The 27,872-nt window shown below is 33.8% G+C and overlaps 1 pseudogene; it reads right to left on the bottom strand.

Moving 5' to 3' along the window:
* LOC117802945 overlaps window positions 1–26,685 on the bottom strand; it is a 115,641-nt pseudogene extending 88,956 nt beyond the window's left edge.
* Window positions 26,686–27,872: the final 1,187 nt, after the last annotated feature.

Raw genomic sequence — 27,872 nt, 5'->3', positions numbered from 1 at the left:
GAACAAATTGTGTTCAATGTATTCAGAAAAGAATTAAAATTAGACTGGAAATCAATAAATATGAAAAAAGGAAATTAATACAGAAAATCAATGAAAAGATCAATAAAATCAATGAAAAGATCAATAAAATCAATGTCTCTAGCCAGACTAGGTAAGAAAAAAAAAAAAAAGACACAAATTACTAATATCAGAGATGAAAGAGGGGATATAACTACAGATTGCATGGATGGCCATTAAAAGAATAATAAAAGAATACAGTGAACAACTTTATGCCCACAAATTTGATAACACAGCTGAAATGGACCAATTCCAAAAAAGACAATCTTCCTAAAATCACACAAGAAAAATTAGACAATCCAAATATACCTATATCTGTTAAAGAAATTGAATCAATAATAACTTTTCAAAACAGCACTAGGTCTAAATGTGTTCACTGTTGAATTCTACCAAACATTTAAGAAATAAGTTATACCAATTTTCTACAATTTTTTTTCAGAATATAGAAGCAGAGGTAATACTGCCTATAAGGCCATTATTACTTAAATATCAAAACCAGGCAAATATCTCACAAGTAGAGGAAACTATAGACCAATATCCTCAATAAAATATTAGCAACTGAATCAAACATTGAAGAAAAATAATTATTCACCCCCATCAATTTGAACTTATCCCAGGTATGCAATTCTGGTTCAACATTTGAAAATCAATTAATGTAATCTATCACATCAACAGGTAATAAAATAAAAATCATGTCATATCAGTAGATACAGAAAAAATATTTGGCAAAATCTAACAATCATTAATGATAAAATTGTTGGTAAACCAGAGGAACTTCCTTAACCTGACAAAGAATACCTACAAAAATCTACAGATAACATCATAATTAATGGTAAGAACATCAAAGTTTTCCCACTAACATCAGGAATAAGGCAAGACATTGCATCTCACCATTTTTCAACATCATACTGGAAGTCTTGGCTAATGCAATAAGGCAAGAAAAAGAAATAAAATGGAAAGTAGAAATATAACTCTCTTTGTTTATAGATAAAATGATTCTCTATATAGAAAATCCAAGTGAATCAATTCAAAAACTCCTCATACTAACAAATGATTGCAGTACAGCTGCGAGATAAAAGATTCATTCAAATCACTTTCCTATATACTAGCAATGAACTAGTGGAATTTGAAATTGAAAACACAATAATGTTATTTGCAGTGGCACTCCAAAAAAATGAACTACTTAAGTATATGGCTAAAAAAAATCACAGGATCTGTATGAGGAAAACTATGAAACTTTGATGAGAGTCAAAGAACTTAATAAAAGGAGAGACATTTCATGTTATGGATAGGAAGACTCAACATGGTCAAGATGAAAGTTTTCCCTACTCAACCTATAGATTCAATGCAACTCCATTCAAAATCCTAGCACGTTATTTTGTGAATATTGACAAACTGTAACATTTATATGGAGATGCAAGACTCAGAATAGCCCACACTATGATAAGGAGAAGAATAAAGGTGGAACAGTGATACAATACAACTTCAGGACTAATTATAAAGCTACAATAATGAAGAAAATGTGGTATTGCTAAAAGAATAAACAAATGCCTAATGCAACAAAGAGCCAAGAAATGAGTCCACATAAATATAGTCAACTGATATTTAGCAAAGGAGAAATGGCAATACAATGGAGGAAGGATAATCTTTCCAACAAATGGTGCTAGAACAACTGATATCCACAGGGGAAAAAAAGTAAATCTAGACAGAGCTCTTGTATCTTTCATAAAAATTAACTCAAAATGTATCACAGAATTAAATGCAAAATCTCAAAACCTAAAACTCCTTAAGAAAACATAAGAGAAAATCTAGATGATCTGGAGTTTGATGATGATTTTTTTGGATATAACACTCAAAGCATGATCCATAAAAGAAAGAATGGATAAGCCTGACTTCACTAAAATTAAAATGTTGAGCTCCATAAAAAATACTGTTAGAATAAAAAGCAAGCCACACTGGGAGAAAATATTTGCATAATATATATCTGATAAAGAACTATTATCCAAAATATTTCATGGTATTTTTCTTATCTGTGTTTTAACTCTCTATGTCTATCATATTTACCTACCAATTTGTGTACAATATATTCAATAAATACTTAATTTCCTGATTTGATGTTTTATGGGTGTTTTTTGATGAGAAAAATGATACATATGGATGGTACACTGTGCCATAAAAATTAATGTCTTAGGTCTCCTGTGGAATCATTGCCTCGGTTACATCTAGACATTTCAGTGGTCAATTCATGACTGAGAGCTAAAGATCAATAGCAGTAAGAATAGTACCACCAGAAAATGTGCTAAATAAATGTTATTGCTAATTTTAAGTGATGTTTATATAGATCAAGACATAGAATTTAATAGGAAATGTTCACAAATGAAGATTTGGATTAGGAAATTAGAAGGCATTCTTTCAATAATAAAGAAAGTAATTAAAATAAATTTGTTAATGGATAGAAAACATATACAAGCCTATCATTAGGAGAGGAGCAGTGGCTTATAGTAAGTATTACAAATTAATGTAAAAATATTAAATTAAGCAAATATGACAATAAATTCTTGCTTAGCAGCATTGATATAAAATATTTTTTAATTAAAAACATTTTCTCTCTCCCTCTCTTCTTCCTGCCTCCCTTCCATCCTTCCTTCCTCTTTTTTGAATTCCTACACCACTATCTCTCAAAGAAAGTGCCTCGGCTTCTCTACCACAAATTATTATCTGTATACTCCAAGTGGAGAAAATAAATAAAATTGAGAATAACACACGTTACCAACAGCATTATCTGTAAATATAAAATATTATTTGTAAATACATGTAACCATAAAACTTATGTTACTTACATATTTAAAATGGACAATATTACATATAAAGTAATTTGTTAAACATTATTTATTGCCTATAATTCAGAATCATAGTTATGCTGGAAGTACACTTAAGTATTTTCCTATCTGAAGAAAAGATAATAAGCAAAATGAATTCTTTAAATCACTTTCTAATCTATGATTCTATTTAAATATCACTCAATAAACTAAATTAAAAGTCAGGCCATTATCAGAAACTTCAGTTAGTTTATCTTTCCCTAGGCACTGTAACTGCCAGTAAAACCAATATCTTTGATTGTTTTAAATACAAATTAAAACAATATGCCTGAATATGATTATTAAACGATAGTTTTTAAAAAGGCATCTGCAGTATGTGAAATTAAGTGATTTACACAATACAAAGGGATTTTTCTTTTCAACTGACAAAAGATCAGATTATAACACAGTTTGTTTAGAATAATGTGGATTTGAATTATCACTCTTAGTAGTTACCGAAGACCTTTCTTTACTTCCTTAGCTATCAGAAACCACATGTATCATATCAAATGGCACAAAAGCTAAATTGATTTTCTTAAGTTTCTATTATCTTCTACAACACAGCCATAATATCGAATGATTGATTTTTATTACATTAATTCAATGTAATGGCATTAAAGTTAAATAAGCAGCCAGGATTAAAAAGGATAATTTCTAACTGTTTCCTATTAACTTCAAGTATATAATTTTTCTCTGTGATTGTTCAAAGTATGACTGATGAAGTTACTGAAAAGATCCTTTCTCTAAGTAGACAATGAAACATAACAATGTAATGTTGAGATATAAAAGCGAGAAAGGGATTCTCCATAGAAAAAAATTGAGACAAACAGTCAAGTTTTAAGGTTTAATTTTAGGTACTATGAATGAACCATATGTTCTCATCTTCAGCATCTGCTAGTTATGGTGATCAGGTTAAGTATTTTTTCAATAAGCGAAAATATTTTGAATTGCTGCTTTTTTAAGTAGGTGGAGGCCATGCAATAAACCAAAACTAAATGGAACGTGTTGTTGTTTTGCTTTGAAGATCTTGGTTAGGGATTCCTGAAATCTGTAATTTATGGCCCATATTAAAGAAAATGAAGAATGCTCATAAACTTTGGATTCCTTAACATTTTCTAACCTATTCGAAGGAATGTTAAAAAATGCCTCGGTTTAAAATACAGACTTTCATTATGAACATTCAGCAATCAAATAAAAGATCATCTCAGACAACATCTATCACTGAGATTTAGCATTACAGTAATTTGAGATTTCACACAGGTCATTCAAACTGCCAGGCCTTAGAGTGTGCTCTTTCTGACGGTGTGATTAAAGGAGTATGTTCACTTCCCTGGTGGTTGTAAGTTTACATTTACCATGAAGCAGACCCAAAGAATTCTCCACTGATTTGTGGAATTAATGAATAAAGTGGATGCTCTTGAGTTCCCTACAGCTGATGAAAAAATTTCAGGACAGTTGGAAGCCTCCTGAAACACTTAAATGTTCCAATGAGTGCTAGTTTGAAAACCATACCCCGACATCTGTGGAGGGTCCTTAGGACAGTTAGGAGGGGGTTCGGTGTAAATGAACAGGGATTGTGATGGTTGAAGAGGTCTTCTGGTTTTATAGAGAGTTAGTATCTATGATGAGCCATGCTTTTTGCTTATGTGAGCTATTCTTCTATTTTTCAATGCCAATTGTGTAGAACTACATAAAATTTGCATTGGATAGTGTTCTCAAATTATATTTTTGGAAAATCTATGACTCAAAATTTGCATCTCTGAGCACCAAGAAGTACATATGCATGGCAAAAACACATCTCTTTAATGATGCCTATAGGACAAAGATGGCAAACATTTTATGTGTATGTTGCTTTACAGAGTAGTTACTTGTAAAACTGCATATATTGTTTATGAGTATGGTTTTATATAAGTGGAAAAGTGTAAAAATTGAGATCATGTTGCAGTCTGATTATTTTAAGAAAACCTTAAGAGAGAGAAAACAATATAAACTCTAGGGCTCTCTATCTTTAGGTGCACCTGTTGGAGAAACTTTATTTCCCATAAAATTACCTGTCTGCTCTTTTCCATTGTCATCTCAAAGCAGCTAAGCTCTAATAGAGAAAACTCCATAACAGAGCAAATGGGCCCTATTCTAAATTTATAATCCCCTACTTCAGAGTCTTCCTTATTATCACCCAGAAAAAATGCATATATGTTCTTACCTCTAATGATGATTTTAAATTTTTCTTACAAGTGAAGATATAGTACATGTTTGCTGGAAAGGATTAAAATGGCATGGAAATATATAAGAAATAGTGGTTTAGCCCTTATAATTTAGCACTTATACGAAATGCAAGATCATGTCATAGGAATTATAGGACAGTAGGGAACACAGGCATTCATCAAAACTATCACTTCAATGAATTGAAATGACACACTATGAAAAGTTTTTCAATAAGAGGTACTTGATACTATGAAACCAGTCTGTCCTTGTTGGAGTTGTCAAGGGAAATTCCCCCAAAGAAATGAATGGCTAGCTGAGATCTGAAAATGAAGAATAACTAAGTGAAGGGGTCAGCATGCAAGCAAACTCTGGAATGTAAGGAGAAGAGCCCATAAAGAAACAGTGTAAGGAGGCCAGCGGGATGGTAACTAGAAAAGAAGCAGCTTCATCAAGTTTCATGAACCTGGTAGTGTTAGTCCAGGACAAGATGGCTTTGTTTCACCAAATTCTTCTTGGACACCTAATAAAAGAAGAAACTTTTCACCTGTTCAAAATGGGGAAGGGTATGCTTCATATTGTGTTCTGATGCAATTGTATTGACCTCTGCCTCTTCAGCCCAACAAGGCTGCCCTCTTGTGCCGACTCTCTAGTTGCTGTGCCAGCTTGGGCGAAGCCAGCTAAATTTGGATATCATCCATGATGCTTCTCTTCATTCAAAGGTGGAAATTCCTCCAACTTCTACCTGCTTTTGCTGACACTCCTCTGCTTTCAGTTTGTTTTTAAAATTGTTCCCCTCAGATTTTATCATTTTTTACTGGCCGGAAAGTAAGTGCAATAAAAGAACAGATCTATCTGTCTATCTCTCTATCTCTCAATCCATCATAAAATTTTCCCTCTTTGCTCTTTTTTTAGGATTTCTCTTCTAGACCCTATAAATAACAAAGCTCAAATTCAGATATGAGGATACATGGTAACCACCAATATACAAAATTTTGTTTTGTTTTTTAAATATAAATTAGAATGTCTAAAATATCTAGTAATATTTGGGCTGGCTCAGTAGGAAGAGCATGTGACTCTTGGTCTCGGGGTTGTGAGTTTGAGCCCCACATTGGGTGTAGAGATTATTTAAATAAAAACTTTTTAAAAAGGATAAATATTAGTGGTGCCTGGGTGGCTCAGTCAGCTAAGTGTCTGAATCTTAATTTCAGCTCAGGTCATAATTTCAAGATTGTGAAACTGGGCCCTGAGTCAGGGTTTGTGCTGGGCACAGAGCCTGCTTAAGATTCTCTCTCTCCCTCTCCTTGTGCCCCTCCCCCAACTCTTTCTTTCTCTCAAAAAAAAAATCTGGTAATATTTCTTCAATGAGATTGAATACATTAATTTCTGACGTAAGCAGAAAGAATAGGAATTGGAAGGTAAAAACTAAAATACGAATAACTCTTCAACTGATTAGCAAAGTACTTCTTTGCCAAGCAGCCATTCACTGTTTTTCTATTGTAAGCTTCTTTCTACTAATTTTTGAAATTCCTTATTACTCTTATTCAGTCAAATATGTAAGTATTTAGTTAAAGGTAATTAACAAATGCATGAATAGCTGAGTGCTTTTCCTTCTCATTCTGAGAGTAGAATTTACTTCTGTTTATTTCATGCTTTGCGTATATACTCAGAAAATAAGTTTTTGGTTTATATTTGGGGATTTTCATATACACCAGAAGAAATTTAGAGAAAAGCTATACAGACCACCAAACTGAAAAATCATATTTACTTATGTTCTGGATTTCTGACCCTTATTTCATATGGGTATCAATGAAAATACAGTTTAAATTCCAGGAAAAAATAGTTGTAAATTTCTATTTCATTCAGAGTTCTCAAAATTTCCCAGAGTGTTTATGTTTTCATCACTACTGATCTATTGCTGGAATGGCCTTTTGAAGTCCCTGACATATGAATGATATTAGTCTATTAATATTTTGTTTTTAATGAAAAGTGGTATTAGTTATCTTTGTTATGTAATAAGATACCACCAATTTTGTGGCTTAAAACAAAATTTAAATTCTGTGGGACAGAAGCTTGGACATTACTTGGCTAGATCCTCTATCCAGTGTCTTCACCAATCTTCAGTCAAAGGTGGTAGCCAGGGCTGCAATCTCGTCTGAGGCTCAGGGTCCTCTTCCAAGTTTACTGGCTATTACAAGTTTCTTGAAGTTGTAGGACTGAGGCTCTCAGGCTTCTGGATATCACCTATAATTTCCTGCCACATGGCCTTCTCCACAACATGACAGTTTGTTCTTTCAAGGTCAAGATGAGTGACTGTTGTTTCCTATCTTTTACCTCTAGAGTCACTTTTACAGTTCTCACCTGATTGTGTTACAACCACAACCAGAGATAATCTCTCTGTTGATTGACTGGGAGTCAACTGATAAGAGATCTTAATTACATTTGCAAAATCCATCTGCCTTTGCCATGTAATGTAATTTAAGCAAAGGAGGGCTATGACATTATATTCACAGGTCCAGCCTGTACTCAACAGAAGGGAATTATACAGGGCATGTATGCCAGGGGGCAGGAATCCTGCTGTTATCTTAGAATTCTGCCTACCATGTAAGTTTAAAAAAGATTTTTTTAAATGATACAATTAAGATTATTGCTTCAGGAAAGTGTGCAAATCAAACAAAGTGTTTACTGTGTAAATGATACACTGTTGTTTTTAGAATATGGTGGTCAATTAAACATTTAATATTTTTCATGTGAAATGACATGCAGTTCCTTCAATAGATAACATAAATTGCTGGTTTAGGTAGGGGGGAACAAAAATAAGTCAAAACACTGCTTCCTCATACATGTTTCAATCTGCTAACAATTTGCTAAGCATTTTTAAAGCTTCTACATGAGAAGGAAGGTATTTATTGAATGCAGTTGGAATTAAATGCATTCAGATAAGCTGTGCTTTATAATGTTAGCAAATTCTCTTCCATTGTCTAGTAAGGAAATGCCCTAAAGGTGGAAGAAGAACCCTGAATTAACTTTTCTGTTACCTGAAGTACACTAGACTCACCCAATTCAAACAATATATGGAAGCTCTATCATTTGTTTTCCAATACTCAGTCCAAGACTAAATATCAAGTAACTAATGTGGTCTATAGTTTTCTGATTTCTCATGGCCATTACCAAATTAAGTTTCATTGCTTAACAGTGTACTTGGATCTGTTTGGCACTTTAGAACTTGGTTAGGTTTCTTTTTTTTACAGATTTCAGTGTCTTAGAAGGGCTTATATTATTCAAACTATTTATATGAGGACTGAAGATACATTAACTTTAAACGTTTTTAAAATTTTAGAAGGATTAATACAGCTCAATCCTGCCATCATTTTATTTTTTAAAGATGTCTTTGTAGGTGCAAGTCATAAAAGGAAAATTATGATACAGAAATGATCTATAATAATATTCACTCCATTGTAAGAGTTCATCTTGCTAAACAGCTTCTCATTAAGTAAATCATGCCTTTGGGGGCATCACTATAATTATATGTTCCTTAACATTAAGTTTATTCAATATCTATTTTTCAATTAGCTGGATGGAATTTTGTCTTCCGATATTTAACATGCATATGGTGCATACTGCTGTGTGAAACCTAAATCCTTTGGTTTTGCTTTACATGATTACCATTTCACCCAGCTTAATCTGTATATTTGATTTTAAACTTCTGGGATGGTCTGTGATGCATGCTTTGAATGAAAAAACAACAGCCTCGACTCTGAGAAGATGATTCTGTTATGGTCTTACTAGCATAACTGATCCATCTGCTCTCAATTTCTTGCACTTCACAATTCACTTGTATATGTGTATGTGTGTGTTTCATTCACATTCTGGCTTCTGCAAAACGCTTTGGTTACCTTTCAAACGCAGTAAGGGATGCCGTCAGTTTATTCATCTGTTCCTCCATGTAGAGGACCAAGAAAGAGACTGGAGAAAGTAATTACAAATTTCTATTTCTGAAAACTTCCTACAACTGCATTGAATGAAACAAAATCAAAAGAAGGACCAAAACAACCTCCAGTGTGTTGTTTACAGTGGGTGGGTGGGGAGGCGGATTTAATGACCATACTACATAAGAGTATGCTTCATTAGGTGAAAATTTCAACACAACTCAAAAATCTGCTTGTCCTTACATTTATTCCTTTTCTCTTCCTTTTCAAGTACTGCACAGGAGCTGTGTACCTGTTGCCAAAACATTCTATTCAATTTTTCAGCCAGAATAATCCTAAGTAACCAGAGTTTTAATTTAAATTTTAAGATTCTTCACCACAAAACTCACAAGAAGATAGAGTCCGTATTTCCAATAGTAGAACATGGGCTATTTTTAGGGAAGTCTTTTATTTCCTCAATTTCCTGTCCTTTTCTCCCAAAGCCAGTTGCTAGTCTGTTTGAGAATATGGCATATGCCAGCAGCCAATATCCTTACAAAAAGTACATAATAACTTCCCACTAACTTGAGAAACAGCACAGTCTTATAATTCCTGATGCTGATGAGGAGCTGTTCGCTTTTCAGCAACCATTATAAAGGTTTTCAGTTTCTTCTGAACCAAGGCCATCTTCAGACGTAGGTATAACACCCATGGATGGTCTCATGAGCGTAAGATCATACACTTTGTCCATGGATTGGAAGATTTATTATTCACGTCAGCAGATACATTTGCCACAGGTACAGTGTATATAGCACGATGTCAGTGCCTGCTCTTAAAACACAACATTCAGTAAAACTATGTTCGGGTTCAATAGCTGTTAGTGGAAATGAAAATTAAAGCCATGACAAGATATCGCTATATACCTATAAAAATGGCTAAAATGAAAAAAAATGTGCTATCACAAAATTTTCTTCTGGCCTTAAAGACTCTGAACCCCAGAAAGCTATAGGCAAAGCCTGAGCAGCCAACTACTCTTTGGAACCCTTCTCAGATGATAGCATTCATTCAACCTACCAAGCATCAGAGAAGCTGATTTACTCCAAAAGGGACTCTTTAATTTGAGAAAATGATGAGTTACTTTGAATGGAACATCAGTTTTCCTTCAGACATAAATATAAATGGGGTCAAAAGCCATACCAAGGTGAGCTATGGATAATATCTAAACATTTGGCATATCCTGGTTGTAGTTTATCACTGTAAACCCCACTGCTCTATTTTTAAATTATATGCAAGAAAAAGTTATTCCAAAAGAATGAAAATATTCATGTACCACAGATTTATCAGAAGAATAGTTAACCTTTCTGCAATGGAAATTTGGCATAGACTTGTTATACAGTGATGATTAATATTTTGTGATCGTGGGTTGTGGTGTGTTTAATACAAGCTTATGGATGTGGACTACCTCTTAATCTCACCCCATTTTTTAATCTGTCTTCTTTGTAAACTTTTGTGTTTAGTTCACCGTGCAATACCAAATTGCAGGTCAATGTAATGCGTCTCAACCTTTTTACTCATTCTTACCAACAATTATGTTGTAAATATGATCACATAATAAATAGAACGTGTTCTTTAGCACCATCTAGCTTACTTTTTGAGCAATTCACACAATGAAATTCATCTTTTATAACACCGGTAATGACAATTTTAGGTAGTAAGCTGTGAAGGTCTATGGAGATAGGTCAAAATGACTACAAACATCAATGTCATTAAAAAAAAATTACTTTATGCACACTCTTGCTTTCTCATAGCATTAAGAGATTTGACTTCTTGTACTGTCACTATGTCTTAAGAAATCATTTTCTTCGTGCTAATTGCCAGAAGTGCTTCATTTAAGTGGGAACATTTGACTTAATTGCTCTTCAGTTGTTGATAATCTTTAGAACTAATGTATTTTTTATCAATGGAGATTGAGAGCACTTTATAAAAATAATTTATTAATTCTTACTTTAAGTCATGAAATACAAGTTATTGACATTGCCTTGAGAGAAAGAGCTAAGTCATATACAGAGTAGAGAAACAAAATTTAATATGTTGACCTATATGTAAGCTGATAAACACAGTTAATCATGGGAAATTAACATCTATTGCTTACCAAATATCTTCTAGAAGAAAATATTTTAATCATCTTCTGATTCTGATACAGTAGGCTATTTTGATATTTCCTAGTAGTTTGCATTTCTGTGCCACTATTTAAATTTATCTATTCTGCTTGAGGTTGCCAATCTACAATTTCTTTTACAATAGTGCAAGTTACCATCTAATTTATGCCTGTTTCCAGCCCAGCAAATCTACTTAGGAGAAAGCACAGAACTCTGAGAAATGCAAGATATACAGTAGTGCAATTTATTGTATAAAAACATTTGATCCATGTTAGGAAAAACATTAAAGCAACTGGAATTTTAAAACTAAGGTTTTAAAACGTTAGTAAAATGGATACTCAAGCAAATATCAAAATGTTTTAATGTACTATAGTTATACCCATATAATTTGGTTACCTTATGTTAGGTGAATGAAATAAAAGAGGCCTAAAATATTCCATCAATATAAAAGTTGCATAATATTTGTTAATGGGTGTATTTTTACGATTTCCTCGTTAAAAAAAATTATTCCTGACATGACTGGCTTGAATTTAAACTTAGAATTACATATAATGGTGTTAGTTTGGTAATCAAAATTATATAAAATTTAAAGGTATTAGAATAATTAATCTCCAGTCTGATTCACTTACCCAATAAATATTTATTGAATAAACATGATTTGCCAGTTACTGTTCTAAATGAGCAGAATTGGGTGGTACTCAATGCAATTAAAGTCTCTGATCTTAAAGAGCTTATGCTAACAGGAGGGTACAAACTGGTGCGTCCGCGTGTGTGCACATGTGTGTGTGATATGTGAAATAGTGTTAAGCGATGTACAGAAAATTTAAGTGATGTGATAGTGACTTCTTTATTTTCTTGGATTGGACGGGCAAAGGAGTGACATTTAAGAAGAAATTTGAAGGTCAAGGAATCAACCAGAGAAAGAGGAGAAGAAAGACTATTCCAGGAAATGAGAACACCTATTTAAAAGACTCTTAAGTGGCTCAAAGTTTATCATATTTGAAAAACTGCAACTACAGTGTGAGTTTAACATAGTAGGTAAGATGAAAAGTGATGACGTACACGACTGGGGCCAGACCTCATAAGGCTTTCTAAACTAGGGGAAGGAGTTTCAATCTTCCTTCCTCCTTCCCTCCTTCCCTCCCTCCTTTCCTTTCTTCCCTCCTTCTTACCTTACTACAGTATTCCCAGTGGGAGTAGACAGTGGCTTTTATTGGCATCTTTGTAAAACATATGTAAAGACAGGGGCAGAGTCCATATATGTTTGTGGATAGTATAAATGGGATATTTTTGATGAAAAAAATTTCAGAGTATGTCGTTGGGAAAAGAAAAGTATCAAGGGGAATACAATTACTTTAGGCTTGACAATTGGGTGCTAGTGTTTCCCTAACAAGTGGTGCTAATGTTGCCTTTTACAAAATTGAGAGACTGGTAAGCGTGTGATTTAAGTGACAGCAGAATCAAGATTTCTGTTTTGGCTTTTCAGTTTTGAGATGTTTGTCTTGTTGAGGTATCGAGTAATTATCGATATGTATCTAGAATTTGGACTAGAAGTCAGGGTAGGAAATATACCTTTTGGAATCATCTTCACATGCATGTACTTTTTTTCTCCCAAGAAACAAACCTATAAGCCTACTTAAAATAGGTTCAATCACTGGTTTTATATGAGATGAGAAAGAAAAATCTATTTTTTACTTTGTTTTTTTTTTCCCATTTAGATACAGAGTATTGATTATAGGAAATTTTAAAGCAAAGTAAGGAAAATAACAGTCTCAACATGAACGAACATAACGATTAGTAATTTGTCGTATTTATTTATAGATTTTCTATAACAAATTATAAAAGCGAGAATGTTCACTTGGTAACATTGTTGCAACTAAAATATCACCAAATGGCTTTAATTTAATTAGGAAGTTATTTTTTTCTATAACTCCAACACTAGTTCTATTCAAGAACATACTTACCTCACTCGTCATTTCCAAAATCCTGTCCCCCATACTATTTTCTTTATAGGACTTCAGACTCAAGAGCCCAATACATGATAGAAGCAGAAGTGAATATAGCTACTATGGATAATGTTTAGCTAGATGCAGTGTTCGGGAAAAGCATCACACAGAGTAAAATATCCCAATCTGTTCCCTCTACCCAAACATTTAACATTTTCTCTCCTTTCTCTTCTGTTTCATAGGATGCAGTTACTCTTCTGTACTTAATTTAATTTACAATATTTTGCTGATGGCCAGGCTTCCATATTTTCCCACATTATCCTCTTAGCATCTGCCTTTTTCATTCCTCGATCATTGCCTATAAGATTAAAAAGTCTTTATTCTGGAGCAAAGCCTTGTTTTTTACCCCATGCTCTGCCAACCTGGAAACAGCTCCAGTCTTATCTCATATTTATACAGAATGCCAAATCCTGTTCCCTTAATTGTCTCAGCTGGGGAGCCAAGAGTGCATAAAACAGCTGGTGGCAAGTGTGTATATAGCAAATAGGTAGGGCAGACTCTCCTTCTGCAAAATTCAATGCTGTACGAAGAATTTTTGCAGTTAGGGGTTCTTCCCTCTGGAGGAAACCAACACAATTGGTTCTGTTAAGACTCATTTACTATACACAACCAGCTTCCAGATGGTAGCCTCTGACCCCACAAAGTGCCCGAGGCAGAGCTGTGGTTGTGAAGATGTACTGTGAATGTGAGAGGGTAAGGAATACTTTCCGAACAAGCAACTGCACAAGGCATTTAGGAGATGGAGACTTCCTCACTCTGCTCTTCAGACTCAGTGGTAATGCTGTCTTGCTTTGCAGTTAGCATAACAACTGAGATGCTATTCTGCTCATTTGTACTTTTGTTAGAGATCTATTTTAGGTCTTCATTGTTTTTCTATAAATGTGCAACATGCTTTTAAAGAAAGAAATGCTACAAAACTTTGCATATTTTGTTCATAATGCAGTCTTTTGTTTTGAGGAGATTTCTCTTTCTAAGCCTATGAATTTAGGTCACTTTGAAGTTGAATTCTCATAGAAAGCCATTATCACGTTGTCTATTGTCTGTCTTCTCATATTTTTAGCCTTAAAGATCGAAGGTCACGTGTACTGTGCATCTACAATGTTTTTGCTCATGCCTCTAAAACTCCATCTATATATTTTCTATTGATTTCAAAATTAAATCCAGACCTGGATGAGTCATAGAAAGGGGGGGTTGAAATGAATAACTTAATGTTTCATTCCATAATTGCAAAAAAATATATTAATAACAATCACACTTAAGACATTTTTTTTTTGACTTGGTAATATCTTGCTAGTGTTCTTTTAAAATAAAGTTGTGTCCCTTGGGACACCTGGGTGGCTCAGTCAGTTAAGCATCTGCCTTTGGCTCAGGTCACGATCCCAGGGTCCTGGGATCAAGTCTCACATGGGGCTCCTTGCTCAGCGGGGAGCCTGCTTCTCCCCCTGCCTACCACTCCCCCTGCTTGTGTTCTCTCTGAAAATTAAAAAAATAAAATTTTTTAAAAAAATTTTAAAAAATTAAGCTGAATCACAGAGTAAGTTGCAGATTGATACTTTATATATAAAGCATGATATAATCATTTTGATTTTTTAAAGTATCTCCCTCATCCAGAAGAGAATAGGTTAAAACCAACAGACTGTAAATTTTTAAAGAATTCAAAATAACTACATTGGGGAAACTAAGTTGTTAGAATTGATCTTCCGGCGTATAACAGATTTTTTGTTTCAGGAACATCAGAGTGTTGAGATTAGGACATCAAGATTTTGTGTCGATTGTAAAGTCAGTTCATAATGTAAGTGATTTGACAATTAGCTTTACGCATAATTATGTCATTTATTCACCCATTAAATGTATTGGTGGTCTACTAGGTGCCAGATACTGTTGAAATTGCAAGGGTACATTGTTAAGCCAACAAGCATACAAGTGAGAAATTTAAAAAATATGACCCATTTGGCACAAAGTAAAAGTTGCGTGAAATACCTAAAAATTTTAAGAATCAAAAGCCACCTAATCTCACTTTCACAGAATGTAGATAATAGGGTTACAAGAGAACTGATTCTATAATTTGTTAAGAAACTGACATTCTGGAAAGAGGAAAGAACTTATCAATGTAGAATAATATAAACAGATAAAACGACTACAGCCAAGTTCCTCCAATTCTCGGTGACAGATTCATTTGATTTTGAATTGCATGGAAACTATACATCCATCAATTTGCTTTTATTCAGAGATATTTCTGAGGGGGATTTTGCTAGACTGTTTTTCTGGAAATTAGTTTTCTGAGTTGCATATGCCAGAATGGCACTCCTGGAATTTGTTTTTAAGTAAATGCCTTTGAGACTATAAAGAAATACACAATATACACCATCAAAAAGTTATTTTCAAATCAAATAATAAAATGTTTTTCCATGTATATTTTATATCCATACTTAATAATAAAATAATTTATATTTTCACCAGATGTCTTTATTTTATCAGTCCAGATTTTTCTATTTCTCATGTGATATCAGCACATTTTATATACTACACATTGGGGAAATAATAGAGAAAAGTGAAAACTAAGAATTTACAAGCTTGTAATTGTTCCAACTAATAGGACCCTACTAGATTGTTTCTCTCATGTACCTCTCAGAGGGAACAGGTAGATTTTTGGACTATGTATTTATTCCTAGTTTAACAAATATATGATTGAATATATCATAGATACTGAAGGATGCCATGAAATTTGGCACAGATAAAAAAAATTGTGAGAGTATTTATATATAAATATAAGTAGTAACAGTCACTTATGAGAAATTATAAATAACATGTTAAAAGTGAATATATGTATATAAATTCAAAATATTTACAAATATACACAAATTACTATAATGAGTACACACTAATAATTAATTGTTTTAATTAAACATTGAACTTGTAAGGAATAACATTGAAATAAATTTGAAATTAAAAGAGATAATTTATGATGAAAGTTAACTTTTCAACAAAAAAGAGGTGTGCTTAGACTAAAGTAAAAAATCTATACTTTAAAATATTCTTTTGGCATATATCTGCATTTTTTTGTCTCTTTGTTTTTCTTTATAAATATAAATATATTCAATTAAATCAATACAATAATTAAGTAATTATTAAAATGAGATAAAGACAGCCCAAATACAGATAATACCTATAACTTTAAAAATCTGATATTAGATGGCTTTATTTTATTTTAGTTTAGTTTTTTGTTTTGTTTCAAGTTTTTGTTTAAATTCTAGTTAGTTAACATATAGTGTAATATTGGTTTCAGAAGGGATGGGCTTTATTTTAAAATAATGTTTGTTGATCCTACAAATTATTGCATCTACTTCTATTTTATTTTTATTTCTTTTGAGGATACCTTTTAATAGTCTTTGATAAAATAACACATGAAATAAGTTCTGGTGTACTAGCATAATGTCAGGTTGAAAGCAAAAAATGAAAGCTCAAATTCATTGAATAATTCTTTGAGGATCTTTAGCAAGGCAGTAGCAGGGGTTTCCACATTTGAAACACTGACAAATCAGGGTGCCTGGGTGGCTCAGTGGGTTAACCATCCAACTCTTAATCTCAGCTCAGATCATGATCTCAGGGTGATGCAGTCAAGCCCCGTGTCATCTTGTTGGGCTCATGCCACGCAGGGAGTCTGCTTGAGATTCTGTCTCTCCTTCTCCCCTTGCCCCTCCTGGCCCTGCATTCACGCACAAGCACTCTCTCTCATTTTCTGTCTCTCAAATAATAAATAAATAAATCTTTAAAAGAAGAAATACTGACAAATCACAAAAAGTTACTCCATACACCTTGTGATAAACTATCAGCTTTGATTCCACAGCATAATAAATACAAAAATATTCACCTAAATATGTGTTTTCCAATACGGATTAGTGTATTATAAGATAAAACTCACAGATACGTTTGTGAATTTTTAAAGAAGGATGCAATAGACTGTGTGAGTTTTTAAAAATCCATTTGATATATATTGAGGTCTTATAGATTATCAGCCTTCTAACTAACTGCTGCCAAGACAACAATAATACCTAAAGACCCTAACTTTGTCAATTTAGAGATCACAATAATTGACTTTATTATTTTACAAAGAGACAAACCAAAATCCAACAAGATTAGTGCCTTGGAGAAGCAGAACACACAGGGACAAACAAGTATAGGGAAGCCACAGGGACAGTAGCAGTGAGGGGAAATGTTGAATGGAGGAAGAGCCCTTACCATTATGAGGTCAAAAAGGGCAAGGAGAAGGTGTGGCTGATGAAATCTAGGAAGAGAAAGCTGGAAAGGTCTTCAGGCAGTGACTATGGCCTTTGGTGGTGGTGGTGGGGGGGGCTTTGCTTGTATAAGATGAATCCAAAGACAGGAAATTGGAGAACATAATAACGCAATCTCCCACTCTCCCACCCTCTAATCTCCTGCTTGACTTCTGCTCTTACTTATTGGCTTAAATCGATTGGAAGTAAGCAGGCGTTGGAGCCAAATTAAATACACTAAACAGCCAACATCCTGGGGCACTAAGCAAGATAAAGCAGGTTGGAGAATGAATCCAAATTGGCAAATGAATGATATCCCATATCTTCCATTCTTTCCATTCTTTTTACCCACAGCATACCTCCCCCCCGCTTTTTTTTTGCTCAGGTGAAATACTGTGTTCCCAGTATAGTCTTTCATCCTCTATTGTATAATCATAAGTGATGGCATTAATTTGAATATACTCCTTCCAGAAACCTAAAATATTAGCTGTCCAGGGTTCTTCATATGAGGTAGTGGGATGGAGTTGATAAAATGAAACAATTTATTATTTTATAAAGCATATTGCCATAGTTGTCTCTTTTATATTTAGTCATAAGGCTTAATATTGTGATCATATTTGCCATCTCCCTCCTCTATGTTCCCCTTAACTTCAACTGGACAGGGTCTTCCGCCTACCAAATCTCCACTCCCGCATCATCTGAGTCCTTCGGGACTTTATCTTTATTGAGTTGCATTCTATTAGGACTGTTGAGTGAGAAGAACTAAAAAGCACCACAGTGAGTTATATTGGTTAGAAAAAAAATTTTGTCATTGTCCCTATTATGAAGCAGTCAATTTTTTTCCAAGTACAGTTGGTATACAACCTTCCCCTATGCTGTAGACTCAGGGGACAAGGACCACTCAGGGGACAAGGCTGCCCAATGACAGCCTTAGCTTCTATTTTGTAAGAAATGTGACTTAATTCTCTCATAGAAGAATTCATCCTTCTGGCACTAGAACCTATCCCCATCAAGACTGTAGGGAGAAAAAAAAATATTTCCTTTAGTCAGATGATAGTTTTGATAGTGTAATGAACCAATCCTTTTTTCCTCCTTGGTCTCTATACATTCTGCCTGTGGGATACAAAAATACTCATTCAAAGGGACACATGCACCCTGATGTGTATAGCGGCTTTATCACAATAGCCAAATTATGGAAAGAGCCCAAATGTCCATGGATTGATGAACGCATAAAGAGGTGGCGCATATATATATATATATACACATATATATACAATAGAATATTACTCAGCCACAAAAAATGAATGAAATCTTGCCGTTTGCAATGACATGGATGGAGCTAGAGAGTGTTATGCTCAGCAAAATATGTCAGTCAGAGGGAAAAATACTGTCTGGTTTCAATCATATGTGCAATTTAAGAAATAAAGCAAATGAACCCAGTGGTAAAAAAAGAGAGAAAAACTAAGAAACAGACTCTTAAGTATAGAGAACAAACTGTTGGTTACCTGGCCTGGGCGGGGAGGGGGTGGTGAGAGGGAGTAAAAGGGGGTGGCAGGGATGGGTAAAATAGGTGATGAGTATTAAGTAGGGCACTTGTGATGAGAACCTGGTGCTTTATGTAAGTGTTGAATCACTAAACTCTACACCTGAAACTAATATTACACTGTATGTTAACTAACTGGAATTTCAATAAAAAGTTAAAAAAAATAAAACATATAAAAAATACACTCTGTCATGTGGGACAGCATCTCAGTTACGTAGTTTCTTAAATTAATATTGTTTGGCCATTTCACCAGTGCCATCTGCCTCTGAATGATGGAGCATAGTAAGGCCACTTAAATTGTGTGGGAATGAGCCTATTTTCTTTTGCAGGATGGTCATGTTTGGATAAAGTTACTTCTGTAAAACACAGAAGTGATTAAAATAATTTCATTTTGAGAGCATTCAATAACTTCTCATTTCCCCTAAAATAAAACTCAAAAATTTTATTATAAAATATAAGTTTAAGACCAAGTTTTAATTTGTCCTTTTGTTTTTATTACCTACTAACAATTTCTGGATTCTCAAATTAAAACTAGATTAAGCCACTTGCTATTCACTTTTTTGCACCTTCAGACTGTTCTCTACCATTCTGCATTTCTAAAAATATCCTAATTCACCATTTGTTATTAAAATTCAGCTAAAAAATCTAGCTCTTCTTTTTTTTTTCAACTAACATCTTGTTTAATGAAGATAGAAGGGTTTTGACATGTATGTGTCTAAGCATAAGGAAAGTGCGAACTACCTACGTCTAAGAATCAAAAAAAAACTAGCTCTTCTAAATTTGCTAGGACCTGAGGGCACTATATGTATATATTTCCCCCCTCTGTGCCTTGTGTTTGTCTGTTGAAATACCTGAGGGCAGTTAATATACATTGACTATAACCCTGTGTGACTCTGTGGCTCATTTCTGATTTTAAGCTCCTTGAAGCCAGAGATTATATTACATAATTTTGTGAACTACGGTACCAAGCTAAATAGGTTTTCATCAGGTTTTTATTGAATTTGAGTTTTATATTAAGTTTTATATTAGGAAGAGTATTATGATAAAATCATAATGATAATAAATCAGCCATACTTTATTATTGAATGTTACAATTTGTTTTTCATCTTTTTTTTTTGAGGGATCAATGTCATAAACAGTGTGCTTAAATTGTCCTATTTGCATTCCTGATGTTTTGTGAAGCATATTTGATGCTTCTTTGCTATCAACTTTTACAGAAGTGGCTGCTCCAAGCGGAGAGGCAAAACATCTTCAAAGTCTCCTGCTGACTTAGTGAACACTGAAAATACTTTCAAATAGGTTAGTGGGTACTTAGGACTTATTTGTTATCAATGATGATTAAATAAGTAAACATTTATTAAAATATTGAATAAACCAATACTTTAATAGGATAAAAGCATTTTACTGTAAGTATGTAGGATTGTTACTACTTTTGGTGACTAAAGTAGGTGTAATCGTTTAGTTCTGCAACAGATTTTGCTAATTACGAAAGCATGATGAGTGTTAAAAATACTTTTAAAATTGAGATGACTGTACAAAAATGTTCATTTGTGTATATTTTCTCTAGTTCTCTTATATTGCAAGCTGTTCACCCAATAGTTATGTGAAGATGAATGCTGACAATTTCAGCACCAAAGACAGTTCGAAAAATTCCCAGTTATTTCCACTAGATAATAATAGTTTTTCAAGAAACAATGCAAAATTGGCTGGATATTATAGTTTTTACTAGCAATACCTGAGACCATGATGTTCACAAATTTAAGGTAAAACAAAAGCTTGTGATTTAAGATTATATTATTCTTTTACGTGTAATTTTTATTGCATTTTGAACTTAAATAATGTTCTTTGTGGTCATATTTTGACATCAAAAATGGATTTGATGTTGAGTATATTAAATTTTTGCATTGGGGGCACCTGGGTGGCTCAGTCGGTTACGGGTCTGCCTGCCGCTCAGGTCATGATCCCAGGGTCCTGGGATCAAGCCCCACATTGGGCTCCCTGCTCAGTGGGGAGTCTGCTTCTCCCTCCCTCTGCTTCTTTCCCCACTTGTGCACACTCTCACTCTCTCTTTATCTCTCTCTCTCTCTGGCTTACTCTCTCTTTCAAATAAATAAATAAAATCTTTTAAAATGTTTTAAAAGATAAATGTTTGCATTGAATCAATTTTTGAAAACTTAAGAATAATATTAGTAAGTGTAAATGTGCTCGAACTAGAAAATTTGGCGATTTGTATATATGTATATATAATGAATTTGCCCACTAGTTTATTTGTCAATTTTTCACTCATTCAACAAATACTTATTATATATTGACTATTCAACAGCATTGGAAGACTCTGGAAAAACAATGATAAACAAAACAAATGCAAACACCCTGTGGTGATGCTTAAAATTAATCAAGAATCTAAACTAATGACTACAGATAGATCATAGCTACATACATGGATGGATGAACAGACAGAAAGATGGATAGATAGATGGATTGGCAGACATGGATGCGTAGTTAGATAGATTAATCAATGTGAATAAACACTGAAGATAAATTTAAGTGAGTATAACAGGAATACCTCCTTAGAACTTGAGAGTCAAATAAGGTCTATTTGAAAATGAAACGCTCATAAGAGGTAGCCAAATGATGAACAGGGAAAGGCAGTTTATGGAAAGAGAAGAATGTTTGCTTTGGTGTGATGCACACTTCATTGCGTTCAAGGAATCAGAAGAAAAAAAGAAAGAAAGTCCACAGTAAGTGGAACTGGCACATGAAGGGGAAAGCAACCGCAAGAGAGACAAGACTGGTAAATTAAGCATAAATAGAAAATGGCAAAGAAGTAGGGAGCAAACATGTAGGCTTTGTGAATAGCCTCCTTACCATGGGAAATAATTGAATTGTTTGAATCACAGACAGGTTGGAGTATTATGCTTATTGAAAAATCTCTCGGCTTCATGGAGAATGAATTGGAGATGGCCTTGGATCTAAGAGTAGAATGAGAGAAACATGTTAGGGCCTTGAAGTGATGCAGGATGATGCTGGTTATACTAGAATGGTGGCAGGTGCCATGGAGAACAGTGAAGGTATGGATATGTATTTTAGATGTTAGATGTCTACAGATTGGTGATATTTTAAAGACGAAAGTAGGAAGGAAATGAATATGTAACATTATATCAAAGATAATCCCTAGCTTTTAGGAAGAATCAGCCTGTTAGATAAAATGAAACTTTTTGAAATGGAGACCACAGGTAGACTAAGTTACTTTACTAAATCATTGGAGGGCTAAGTGCAGAGTAGGGATGTGAAAGTGGTAGGGTGAGAAGTAAATCAGGCATTCAGTTCTGAAGACATTAATTTTAAAGTGGCTAAGAAATACACATACCACTGGAATTACCAAGAATATAGTTGAATATATAGGTCTGGAATTTCATAGATGAAAAATATAAATTAAGAGATGATACCAGATGGTTTGAAAAATGCATAAATAAATCAATTCACCTAGAAATAGAGTGGACATGATAAAACAAGAGAGTTTAAGTGTTGAGGAATTCCAGTATTGACACATCAGATTGAAAAGCGATAGCTATGAAAGAAAACTGAGAAAAAAAAAAAAACATGTAATCTGATGGAGATTAAGGAAAGAGAATATTTCAAAAGAAATGTTCATTCAGTTGTGTTGAATGTTGCTAAGATGTCAAAATAATTTGCTGAATATGAAAAGAAATAATTTCAATATTAAGATTACTGATTACTTTGTTTATATTCAAGACAAAGACTTATACAATTTGCCTCCATGTATCATGCCTAGAATTAAAACTAAGGGGGATTTGAAATATTAATGAGTAACACTGCATCAATAGATTTTTAGATAAAACCCTTAGAGAAGAATAAAATCGTTGTTGTGTTTTCTTGCAAAATGAAATTGATCTATAGCATTAATTAAATTTAGGAATTGCTTATATTTAATCAGTCTTTACAGAATGTTACAAAATTGTATGAACTTATGAAAACAAAATAATATAGGGGGTTGTTATCAATTCTACCAAATATGGTGTAAAAATGCTGTTAGCTTTTGATGATAATATTTAGAGATAGCAAGTATGAGAGTTAATACTTGCACTAAATGGTTTATATGAGGTAAACTGAAATTCTTAAATGTGTAAGAATTAGACATATTTATCAAGAATAAAATCTTACATGATATTCAGAACAAAGGGAAATATTCTTTTCTCCATTACCATTCCATGTTTTACTTCAAATGCATTGATGTTTAATAGCAATTATTTGAATCAAAGCAAAATTAATCCTTATTTCGTCTGTAGTTAAAAAAACACCTATGCAGTTTTCACAGAATTCAAAGAGAGGCATACATAAGATTCTGTTTCCTACCCACTCCATTATTGCAGGATTCCCTAGAAAAGCTCCAGTCTTACAAAAGCAGCTGCTTGTATTTAGTGATAATCCTCTGTACTCTTAGTATTGTCTTTTGGGATAGGAAATTGATTACCTGACCTTAACATAATGAAGAAATTGCCTGTGTCTTGCCTTCTGCCTCAGACAGTAAATTAGTTACATAAATAGTGAAAAATAATAAGAGTACAATGATGCTTTAGTTTGATTAGAAAAATTTTGAGAAATGAAAAATAGGCTTTTGTTTTTATTTTCCATAATATTTTTTACTTTTATTTGCTTTTATTTTTTTTATTTTCCATAATATTTTACAAATTAAAATGCTACTGCCTTAAATCATGCATTTTATGGTGAGTTTTTTATGTTTTTAGTAAGCACATCCGTAAGCATTTTAGCAAAGAGAGATGATGGGTAAAGGCATTACACTGAAGAGAATTACCTATCAGGATGCCTGTGTTTCTATCCAAAGGGAGAGTTCTTTTCAGCTTCGGTACTCACAGAGTATTACAATATCCATTCATAAACTGAACAAAACAGATCAGTTACAAAAAGCAAAGAATTGAACATCTTATCTTACACATACTTGGCTAGTTAGTACTGAGGAATTAAAAATTAGTCTGAATACCACTCTGAATACAAATGTGTATGTGTATGTAATTTTCATTTAATTATTTGCAAAACAAAATTTATATCGTCCTCAGGATAGTAAACATTCAGCCATAACTGACAAATTCTACTATTTCTTGTCCTTACAATAATTTCTCAGCATCTCATGAAGTCTTATGTCACAGTATAAGATAGACTCAATTGACAAAAACTCTATTGAGAAAAAAATACGTATTCCTTCTAAGTACCTAGTGTTCTACCAACCTTGACAACAAATTCAGGTTTTTTCTTGGATCCCAACAGAAATGCAAGTGGAAAAATAAAAGCTTCCTGAAGGTAGTACTATGACTCTGAATTCTTGGAGTGTGTGGAAAATAGACAGCATATCTAATATATTAAGTGTACTAAATATATAATACATTAAGTATATAATTAAATATCTAATAAATAAATCTACACAAACTATATATTAAACACACACACACAAATATATATATATATATATACACACACATACAGAGTGGTATGTACTAATTTGTTTCAAAATTTTCCTTTGAAAGTGTGATTTCTTTTTTCCCTCCAAGTTTATCTTTTCTTTCAAAATGTAACCTTCCAAACATCCTAGAATTTCTAAGTCTTCACTTTTTACCTGATGTGGGCCAGAGGCTCCACTTTCTCCCCCATCACTTTCAACAATACAAATCATGTCCCCAGTGTTCCTTAACTCTCTGGGTTCAGTAAAGCTTTCGTTTCTGTAGATGGCTCATAACTTCTAATGTGCTTAGATATGCACTTTAAAGGATATTTGTCTTGTCCAGTATTTGACTTATGCCAGTATTACTAGGTTGTTTTTTTTTTTATCATAGCAGGGTTTCCAAACATGTAGCTTATTATATTTTTGAAGTCAAAGTATCATAGCATTATGATATCTTGTTATTAAATGTGGAAACTTTCCACATCGTTCTTTTTAATTTAAAAATTATCCTGTTTCGGGAGTGGGGGGACATGGGATAGGCTAGTGATGGGTATTAAGGAGGGCACGTATTGCATGGTGCACTGGGTGTTATATGCAAGTAATAAATCATGGAACTTTAAAAAAATAAATAAATAAATTTAACAATTTAAAAAAATTATCCTGTTTCTCTTATGCTTTCATTCCCTTTACTCATTTTAAGATACATTTTTCTATAAGTATTGTGAAAAAGTAGAGTTGAAGTCTTTATTGCATTGTTTTTAAAAGTTTGGGTAGGAGCGCCTGGGTGGCACAGCGGTTAAGCGTCTGCCTTTGGCTCAGGGTGTGATCCCGGCGTTACGGGATCGCGCCCCACGTCAGGCTCCTCTGCTATGAGCCTGCTTCTTCTTCTCCCACTCCCCCTGCTTGTGTTCCCTCTCTNATAAGTATTGTGAAAAAGTAGAGTTGAAGCCTTTATTGCATTGTTTTTAAAAGTTTGGGTAGGAGCGCCTGGGTGGCACAGTGGTTAAGCGTCTGCCTTTGGCTCAGGGTGTGATCCCAGCGTTACGGGATAGAGCCCCACATCAGGCTCCTCTGCTATGAGCCGGCTTCTTCTTCTCCCACTCCCCCTGCTTGTGTTCCCTCTCTCGCTGGCTGTCTCTATCTCTGTCGAATAAATAAATAAAATCTTTAAAAAAATATATAAAAAATAAAAGTTTGGGTATATTGATCTGTTCATAATTTTGAATATTGTCATACATTAGCATGGACAATATCTCCCTTTAATCAGATTCTTTTTAAAGTGATATTTGTAATTTCTCCATCAATGTCTCCTAAAATCTGATATTTTCTAAAAAGCTTGTGTTATTGTTGATGGAAAATTTATTCTGTTGCTTACTTTTTTCTTAGTGAATGTCTTTTACTAACCCCTATACAATTCCTTGTCTCCTGGTTTGTTGAAGCAATAGGTCAGATATTAACCACAATAATATCTGTCAAAGTGGCTAGCTATGAAAACTCCAGCACCACATAGGGCACTCCGCACAAAGGTGACTGATGGTGCTATTCTCATACACTTAAAATATATTTATTTTAACCCTCTTCTCTCTCTTCTCTTCTCTTCTCTCTCTTCTCTTCTCTTCTCTCTTCTCTTCTCTTCTCTTCTCTTCTCTTCTCTTCTCTTCTCTTCTCTTCTCTTCTCTCTTCTCTTCTCTTCTCTTCTCTCTCTTCTCTTCTCCTCTTCTCTTCTTTTCTCCTCTTCTCTTCTCTTCTCTTCTCTTCTCTTCTCTTCTCTTCTCTTTCTTCTTCTCTTCTCTTCTCTTCTCGTGGTGTAAGATTTACTCTTCCTTTTCTTAGCACAAGCACAGAGTCTCAACACAGATGAAGAGTGGACTCCTNCTCTCTCTTCTCTTCTCTTCTCTTCTCTTCTCTTCTCTTCTCTTCTCTTCTCTTTTCTCTTCTCTTCTTGTGGTGTAAGATTTACTCTTCCTTTTCTTAGCACAAGCACAGAGTCTCAACACAGATGAAGAGTGGACTCCTTTTGAACACTGCAGTCAGACAAAGTACACTCATCTTCTTGTTGCTTGCAAAAATCAGTCTCTGCTGATCAAGAGGAATTACTTCCTTATCCTGGATCTTGGCCTGTGTGTTTTCTATTGGATCTGTGGGTTCAGCCTCCAGAGTGATGGTCTTCCCCATAAGGGTTTTCACGAAAATCCGCATCTTGGTGGTGGTTCCACCACAGATGGTAGTTCAGAAAGGGATTCTATTTTATTTTTTAATTAGTTATTGCAATTTTATAAACCAAATAATCATTTGCATATGCTTATTCTCTAACCACAAAATGATTTTAAAATCCTTTTTGATACACTATTAAGGCAGTTATATTTTCTGTAAATGATATTTTCATTTCTTTCTTGTCAATAATCATGATTCTCATATCCTTCTTCTTGACTTACAGAGTTAGCTAACTTCCAGGGTAATGTGAAATGACTGCAGTACAGCAGGTTTTGTTCCCACTAAGCTGAATTGAGATGTTTCTAAAATTTGATCACTGTGGATGACCTTAGCTCTACATTTTTAGGATCTCCTTTACTAAGCTAAAGAAGATGACTTCTACTAGTAGTTTTTAAGGATGTATGTATTTTGGCATGTTGGGGGGCTCAGTTAAGCATTCCTTCTTGGTTTTGGCTCAGGTCATGATCTTGCAGTCATGAGGTCGAGCTCCTAGTGGGGCTCCATGCTCAATGCTGAGTCAGCTTCAGATTCTCTCTCCCTTTTCCTCTCCCTCCAGCTCCTGTGTTCTCTCTCTCTCTCAATCTCAAATAAATAAATAAAATCTCTAAAAAATAATAATAATAAAATGAATGTATTTAAAAATCATTTATACACTTAAGCTTTAGTTATTTTTTACCTTGATTTTTACCATTATATGTTTATATTTATTCAATTAATGCGGAATTTATTAATAAATGATCTCATGTTTATCAATCCTTACCTTCTTAGGAAAAATACTGCTGAATGTGGTATGGGTAGATTCTTAGAAAGCTGATAAATAACACCTCTTTCCTTTGTCTAAACAATTGGAAAAAATAATTTTGGTTGATCGATTAAGAAAGAAGTTCGAGGGGCGCCTGGGTGGCACAGCGGTTAAGCGTCTGCCTTCCGCTCAGGGCGTGATCCCGGCATTGTGGGATCGAGCCCCACATCAGGCTCCTCTGCTAGGAGCCTGCTTCTTCCTCTCCCACTCCCCCTGCTTGTGTTCCCTCTCTCGCTGGCTGTCTCTATCTCTGTCAAATAAATAAATAAAATCTTTAAAAAAAAAAAAAAAGAAAGAAGTTCGAAGGAGATCAAATTATTATTTATATTACCAAAAAAGACTATAATAGGATACTGTGGCTTATTTTTCT

This window comes from Ailuropoda melanoleuca, chromosome 7 (genome assembly GCF_002007445.2).
Source record: "Ailuropoda melanoleuca isolate Jingjing chromosome 7, ASM200744v2, whole genome shotgun sequence".
Taxonomy (NCBI): Eukaryota; Metazoa; Chordata; class Mammalia; order Carnivora; family Ursidae; genus Ailuropoda; species Ailuropoda melanoleuca.
The sequence above is the reverse complement of the archived record's forward strand: the minus strand, read 5'-3'. Positions and strand labels throughout refer to the sequence as shown.